The following is a 7,500-nucleotide window of genomic DNA, read 5'->3' as shown; positions in this document are numbered from 1 at the left end:
TTGCTTCCGGGCCCAGCTCAGCTTTTTCCGAATTCTTTCGGACTTCGCGGCGGCCTTCGCAGCAGCCCATCGCGACGAGGCAAGGCCCCCGTATCTCCGTAAAATGAGTTCCGGGGTGACCGCCTGCAGCGACGGGATCGCTAGGCCACCGTCCTTAGCTTCCGCATGGAAGTACCCCTTCGGCACGTCAATCGGCAGCCTCAGCCACTTCCTCACAGCGCCCCGGACTTCGATGTCGAGCATTCTGAGTCTGTCGTCCGAGATCCTTCCGAGCACGAGGCCATGGATGAACCTCGGAATCAGATGACCCCTCACTATCTCGAGCCGTTGTTGTGGCTTTAGGGGCGCCCTGGTGATGTTGTCCAAGGCCTTACGCACCTGTAGCTCGAGCATCGCCGTTCCGGCTGATTCGAAATCGACACCTAGATAGCGCCATCGTTCCACGCTCGTCACCTGCCTCAACTTTGACCTACCCACCGTGAACATCCGATTGGTTGGGTAGTGGTGCTTTTTGCGCTTCCCATCCGGCACCATCGACAAAACGGAAGACTTACTGGTATTCACCCTTAGCCCCATCATCTCCCCGACCTCAACAACACAGTCGATGGATTCCTGCATCCCGACCTTCGATCCCGCAACGAGGATTAGGTCGTCGGCGTAGGCCAGTGCCGCGACTTTTTCGCCTTCCAGCCCGTAGCCGACGCCCTTCGGCAGCGACGCAAGAATTAGGTCCATCGCCATGTTGAAAAGTACCGGCGATAGGGGATCTCCTTGACGCACCCCTCGACCCACTTTCACAGGACGGCTGTTCTTTCCATTAACGGCTAAGGTGGTATGCGCCGTTTCGTACATGTGAGCCAGATAACTGAGGAAACCCTCGGGCAGGCCCCTGGCCTTCAGCAATTCTAGCAGTGCCCCGTGCGACACTGTGTCGAACGCCTTGGCAAAGTCGAGGACCGCCACATGGCATTCCCTCAGCTTCTTCCTGCTATCCCCCAGCACCGCGTCCAGCACGGCAGTGTTCTCCAGCGCTCCATCGGCACTCACAAAGCCGCGCTGACGCGCGTCCAGGGGGCAACAGCGCAGCAGCCTCTTGGCCAGTATGCCGTGCATGTGCCTGAGCGGTACCGACGCAACCGAGATTGGCCGATAGTCGCCCGGGCCGGCAGGGATGTCATTTTTCGGCACAAAGATGGTCCTGCACTGCCGCAGCGGATCTGGAATAGCGCCTTTGGCTAACCAGTCAGAGAATATTTCCGCTTTCAATGGAGCGGGAACTGCACGCCATTCCTCCGAACGTATTCCGTCCGGCCCTGGCGCTGTCCGAGAGTCGACACAGGACGCCTTCACCTCCTCGACCGTGATCGGCGCCCATAGCCCGGAATAGTCGGCCACTTCCCCCCGCGTCAGAGCATCGAGCGCTTTCCGCGTTGGTCCCGGGGCGGTCGACACCTCCTCGAGAACCGGTCGCCAATAGGTCTCCAGATCCTCGAGGGTGTGCCTTACGACCCGGGTGTGGCCGTCTATCACTTCGGCTGCTGCACGACTCGGACACTTCCGAAACAGTTCCTGCATCCGTGCGTACTCCATTCGCCTTCTTTTGCGGTTCGAAATCGAAACCGGCGCGATGTCGTCGTCAGTTCGAGATGTACGGCGGGACCGCTTTGCGGCCTTGGCCCCACGTCCCTGGCATCGCTTGCGCCTCTCCGCTCTCAGGAGCAGGGATTCGAGGGCTTGCGCTGCTTCCGGGCTTAGTGAGGCTTCGACTGCTTCTGCTGGTTTGTCTACGACAGGTGAGACTTCAGTGCTGACGTCCGGCGGTCCCAGGGGCCGCGTTTCCGGGGGCTGTTCCGCTATCGAACCCCTACTCGCTGGGCCAGACGACGAGAGCGCTATCTCCTCCAGGCAGGCTTTCACCAGCCCTTTGTACTTCACACTCCGCCGCTGTCCCTTAATCGCCTCCAACGTCCTCTGGAGTTGGGGCAATTTGGCGAGCAGGTCTACGTTCGAACACTTCCCAGTATCCACCGTAAACTGCGCCTCGGTCCTCGCCATGAGCGACAGCTCCTCCTCACACCACCTGCGCTTTACCTGCAGTGGAGCGGCCTCCGCATTGGCTTCGACGGGGTGGGCTCTACGCTTGTGAACACCGAGCCCCGTCTTGGTACTAAATGTACGCCCACAAACTGGGCAGGTCCAACCAGGCGCCCGCCCAACACTCCTTCCCCACACTTAAGAGAGTCATAGTTACTCCCGCCGTTTACCCGCGCTTGCTTGAATTTCTTCACGTTGACATTCAGAGCACTGGGCAGAAATCACATTGCGTCAACACCCGCGAGGGCCATCGCAATGCTTTGTTTTAATTAGACAGTCGGATTCCCCTTGTCCGTGCCAGTTCTGAGCTGACCGTTGAACGGCGGTCGTACAGAACCGCGCCGATCGCGCACGAGACGAAACCGACGCGGCCTTACGGCTAGGAAGATCCGCGGAAGGCCGGAACGCGGGTCCGGATTCCGCCCGAACGCCCCCCGAGAGAGACGAACGAGCATCGACCAGGCCCGGCACCGGCCGCATCCGCTTCCCGTCCAAACCCGACACGCCCCGGTCCTCAGAGCCAATCCTTATTCCGAAGTTACGGATCCAATTTGCCGACTTCCCTTACCTACATTATTCTATCGACTAGAGGCTCTTCACCTTGGAGACCTGCTGCGGATATGGGTACGAACCGGCGCGACATCTCCACGTACATCCCTCACCTGAATTTTCAAGGTCCGCAGAGAGTATCCGGACACCGCCGCAAATGCGGTGCTCTTCGCGTTCCGAACCATATCTCCCTTCTATAGGATTCCATGGAACTCGAACGCTCAGGCAGAAAAGAAAACTCTTCCCGGACCCCTCGGCGGCGTCTTCAGGCCACTTTGGGTTACCCCGTCGAACACTCGCTTTGAAACGAGGGAACGATTATTGAAACGGTTCCGCTGCCGGGTTCCGGAATAGGAACCGGATTCCCTTTCGCTCAAAGGGCGTTATTCGGTTTATATATAATATAATATAAAAGAAAACACGCCACATCGACATAAGATCTCTCCTTGAGCTTAGGATCGACTGACTCGCGAGCAACTACTGTTCACGCGAAACCCTTCTCCACGTCAGTCCTCCAGGGCCTCGCTGGAGTATTTGCTACTACCACCAAGATCTGCACCGACGGAGGCTCCAAGCGGGCTCACGCCCAGACCCTTCTGCGCACTCCGCCGCGCACGTCCTACTCGTTACGGCATAATGACGCAAAACGTACAACGTCGCACGTGCCCGTAACGGTAGTGTATAGGCAAAACGCTTCAGCGCCATCCATTTTCAGGGCTGGTTGCTTCGGCAGGTGAGTCGTTGCACACTCCTTAGCGGATTCCGACTTCCATGGCCACCGTCCTGCTGTCATGAGCGACCAACGCCTTTCATGGTGTCCCATGAGCGTTTTTTAGGCGCCTTAACACTACGTTTGGTTCATCCCACAGCGCCAGTTCTGCTTACCAAAATTGGCCCACTTGGCACCGTCATCAGATCTCCGGCTTCATCGTTCGAGTAAGCCGGAGTTCTCACCCATTTAAAGTTTGAGAATAGGTTGAGGTCGTTTCGGCCCCAATGCCTCTAATCATTCGCTTTACCGGATGGGACTGTTAATAATCGACGCCAGCTATCCTGAGGGAAACTTCGGACGGAACCAGCTACTAGATGGTTCGATTAGTCTTTCGCCCCTATACCCAGTTCCGACGATCGATTTGCACGTCAGAATCGCTACGGTCCTCCATCAGGGTTTCCCCTGACTTCGACCTGACCAGGCATAGTTCACCATCTTTCGGGTCCCAGCATCTGTGCTCAGAGCGCGCCTACATTCACGGATTGGAAACGAGACGCCTCGGGAGTGCGAGAGATCGATCGAGACCGACGCTCCATCCTCCCTGAGCGCGCGGTTTAGCGCGCGCCTTCACTTTCGTTACGCCTTTCAGTTTTACGTTGAATAATCTCAATGACTCGCACACATGCTAGACTCCTTGGTCCGTGTTTCAAGACGGGTCCTGCGAGTGCCCGAAAATGAATCATCGCAGACGGATACGCGCACGGTCCGAGACAGCACGGCTGCGACGACAGCAGCGCCGCGTCAACGTCCGCACTCGGGCAGGACGTCGACATTGTACGGCGTTCGCTTGCGTCGGGCCGGACGCGCGCGAGGCGCGTGCGCGATTCGTATAAAAGTACGACTTTGTACTACCGTCCGACGGCCGATCGGCCACCGTCACGGTCCAATAGCGGTGCGTTAACACGACGACTGGACTCCCGAACGGCGCTTAGACCGACATCGAACGGGTCGCGATGTATTACTTAGAGAGAAGTGCACGCCGTCGACGGACGTCGACGGACGCGACCCGTGCCGCACGACGCACCCGCGAGGGGAGGCGTTCGACATCGAGGCGCGCGCCCGTACGCCGCCGATTGACGATGAATCTCTCCGTTCGTTCATTCGAGTTTCGCAGGTTTACCCCTGAACGGTTTCACGTACTCTTGAACTCTCTCTTCAAAGTTCTTTTCAACTTTCCCTCACGGTACTTGTTCGCTATCGGTCTCGCGGTAATATTTAGCCTTAGATGGAGTTTACCACCCACTTAGGGCTGCACTCTCAAGCAACCCGACTCTGAGGAGTGTACCTCTCGCCGTCTCGCTCCGTCGCTACGGGCCTGGCACCCTCTACGGGAAAACGGCCCCGTTCAAGACGAACTTGGACAGGAGTGGCGACGACGAGAAAGCGATACCTCCCGAACACCACATCTCCCGCGATCGTTACAACCGCGGGATTCAGTGCTGGGCTATTTCCTGTTCGCTCGCCGCTACTAAGGAAATCCTGGTTAGTTTCTTTTCCTCCGCTTACTAATATGCTTAAATTCGGCGGGTGATCCTCCCTGATCTGAGGCCAACGATAAAAAAAACGAGGCAGACGCGATATCCGTCGACGCGACGGCGCCGAAGGTACGCCGAGAGACGGGGGTCTCGTTAGAGTCCCGTCTTCGACGTCGGCGTCGGCGTCGACGCGCTCTTCGGACGTCGAGTCCGCCTACCGCGACGACTACGCGACGGCATACGCGTACGCGCGTCGTCGTTCGTGCGAACGATACTCGGATGATTCGCGTGCGTATAACGTACAGGACGCGCGCGATAGAACGACGATCCGTGTCTCTCGGACTGCGCGACGTCGCCGCATCGCTCTCCGTTTACCCCGTCGACATAGAAGCGCGCATATGTATAGTCGTTAGTTTGTTTTCTAAGACTATACGCGCGCGACGTCACCGAAAGGACGGAGAGACGCGGGACGTCGTCGTCTTCGAGACGAGAACGTCGAGCTGCGCGTACGTACGCGAGATACGGGTACAGGTCGAAACCTGTACCGCTGTCTCTCGCATCGACGTAAACGCAATATACGCGCGCGCACACACGGCACATATACGCATATACGCTTATTCGCTCCGTATCGAACGTTAACAATATTTAAACGGACCGAAGTCTCTGATTGAGACATACGGAGACCGTCATATGTACGATCGTAATAAACGAATTTATATACGAACGTACAGTGTGATATATGTATTTATGCAGCCGGCCCTCAGACAGGAGTGGTCCTGGATGTTTCTCCACGGACCGCAATGTGCGTTCGAAATGTCGATGTTCAAATGTGTCCTGCAGTTCACACTATGACGCGCAGTTAACTGCGTTCTTCATCGACCCGCGAGCCAAGTGATCCACCGTCCAGGGTAATGGTTTCGTTGTAGATCGAAATCTACATCGTATTAATTGAATAAGATTCGTTAAGAGTCTTATAAAAATAAAAAAAAAAAAAATAAATAAATAAAATGTACGGTCGGTCACCGCGAAACGGTGCGCGCGACTTTTATATTTTGTTTTTTTGTTCAACGTCGTTTTTTTTCCGTCGTTGAACAGAATGTCTATTAGCGTCACTACGCGTATATCGCAGAAACTTCACGCTCGAGGGCGATACGTCTCGCAATACGGCAGTTTCGTTAATGATCCTTCCGCAGGTTCCCCTACGGAAACCTTGTTACGACTTTTACTTCCTCTAAATGATCAAGTTTGGTCAACTTCCCAGCAACGCCGACGGCCGTGAAGCCACCGCGTGTCGGTCCGAAGACCTCACTAAATCATTCAATCGGTAGTAGCGACGGGCGGTGTGTACAAAGGGCAGGGACGTAATCAACGCGAGCTTATGACTCGCGCTTACTAGGAATTCCTCGTTTATGGGGGATAATTGCAAACCCCAATCCCCAGCACGAAGGAGTTTCAACGGGTTGCCCGGGCCTCTAGGCCAGGGAGAACATGCTGATTCCTTCAGTGTAGCGCGCGTGCGGCCCAGGACATCTAAGGGCATCACAGACCTGTTATTGCTCAATCTCGTGCGGCTCGAAGCCGCCGGTCCCTCTAAGAAGAATTTTAATACGCCGCCAGTGAGTTGTCCGACCGAAATCGGACACACCTAAATGACGACGCCTATTTAGCAGGCTAGAGTCTCGTTCGTTACCGGAATTAACCAGACAAATCGCTCCACCAACTAAGAACGGCCATGCACCACCACCCACCGAATCAAGAAAGAGCTGTTAATCTGTCAATCCTTCCGGTGTCCGGGCCTGGTGAGATTTCCCGTGTTGAGTCAAATTAAGCCGCAGGCTCCACTCCTGGTGGTGCCCTTCCGTCAATTCCTTTAAGTTTCAGCTTTGCAACCATACTCCCCCCGGAGTCCAAAATCTTTGGTTTCCCGGAAGCTGCCCGCCGAGCCATTGTAGTAACGTCGGCGGATCGCTAGATGACATATTTACGGTTAGAACTAGGGCGGTATCTAATCGCCTTCGAACCTCTAACTTTCGTTCTTGATTGATGAAAACACCTTTGGCAAATGCTTTCGCTGATGTTCGTCTTGCGACGATCCAAGAATTTCACCTCTAACGTCGCAATACGAATGCCCCCAGTTATCCCTATTAATCATTACCTCGGAGTTCTGAAAACCAACAAAATAGAACCGAGATCATATTCTATTATTCCATGCACGAAATATTCAAGCGGCATTTTGAGCCCGCTTTGAGCACTCTAATTTGTTCAAAGTAAAATTGTCGGCCCACCTCGACACTCACCGAAGAGCACCGCGATAGGATTTTGATATTGAACCGGCGTTTTACCGCCGGCTCACCGACGATATGCTCCGCAGACGTGTCGGTATCACCGCGGATGCGGTGCACCGGCAGCGCGGCGCACAAATGCAACTACGAGCTTTTTAACCGCAACAATTTTAGTATACGCTATTGGAGCTGGAATTACCGCGGCTGCTGGCACCAGACTTGCCCTCCAATTGTTCCTCGTTAAAGTATTTAAAGTGTACTCATTCCGATTACGAGGCCTCGAAAGAGTCCCGTATCGTTATTTTTCGTCACTACCTCCCCGTGCCGG

The 7,500-nt window shown here is 55.3% G+C and overlaps 2 non-coding genes and 1 pseudogene across 2 annotated transcripts in view; all 3 read right to left on the bottom strand.

Moving 5' to 3' along the window:
* The window catches only part of LOC123666303, a 7,264-nt pseudogene extending 2,298 nt beyond the window's left edge, over positions 1 to 4,966 (bottom strand).
* A 678-nt stretch (positions 4,967 to 5,644) lies between these two features.
* Positions 5,645 to 5,801, bottom strand: LOC123666324. Its single transcript, XR_006745220.1, has one exon. It is a non-coding gene; the product is annotated as a 5.8S ribosomal RNA (ribosomal RNA).
* Positions 5,802 to 6,066: 265 nt separating this feature from the next.
* The window catches only part of LOC123666343, a 1,903-nt gene continuing 469 nt past the window's right edge, over positions 6,067 to 7,500 (bottom strand). Inside the window, exon 1 of the ribosomal RNA XR_006745237.1 lies at positions 6,067 to 7,500. This exon is cut by the window's right edge and continues 469 nt beyond it. This is a non-coding gene — a ribosomal RNA (small subunit ribosomal RNA).

This window comes from Melitaea cinxia, chromosome 25 (genome assembly GCF_905220565.1).
Source record: "Melitaea cinxia chromosome 25, ilMelCinx1.1, whole genome shotgun sequence".
Lineage (NCBI taxonomy): Eukaryota > Metazoa > Arthropoda > Insecta > Lepidoptera > Nymphalidae > Melitaea > Melitaea cinxia.
The sequence above is the reverse complement of the archived record's forward strand: the minus strand, read 5'-3'. Positions and strand labels throughout refer to the sequence as shown.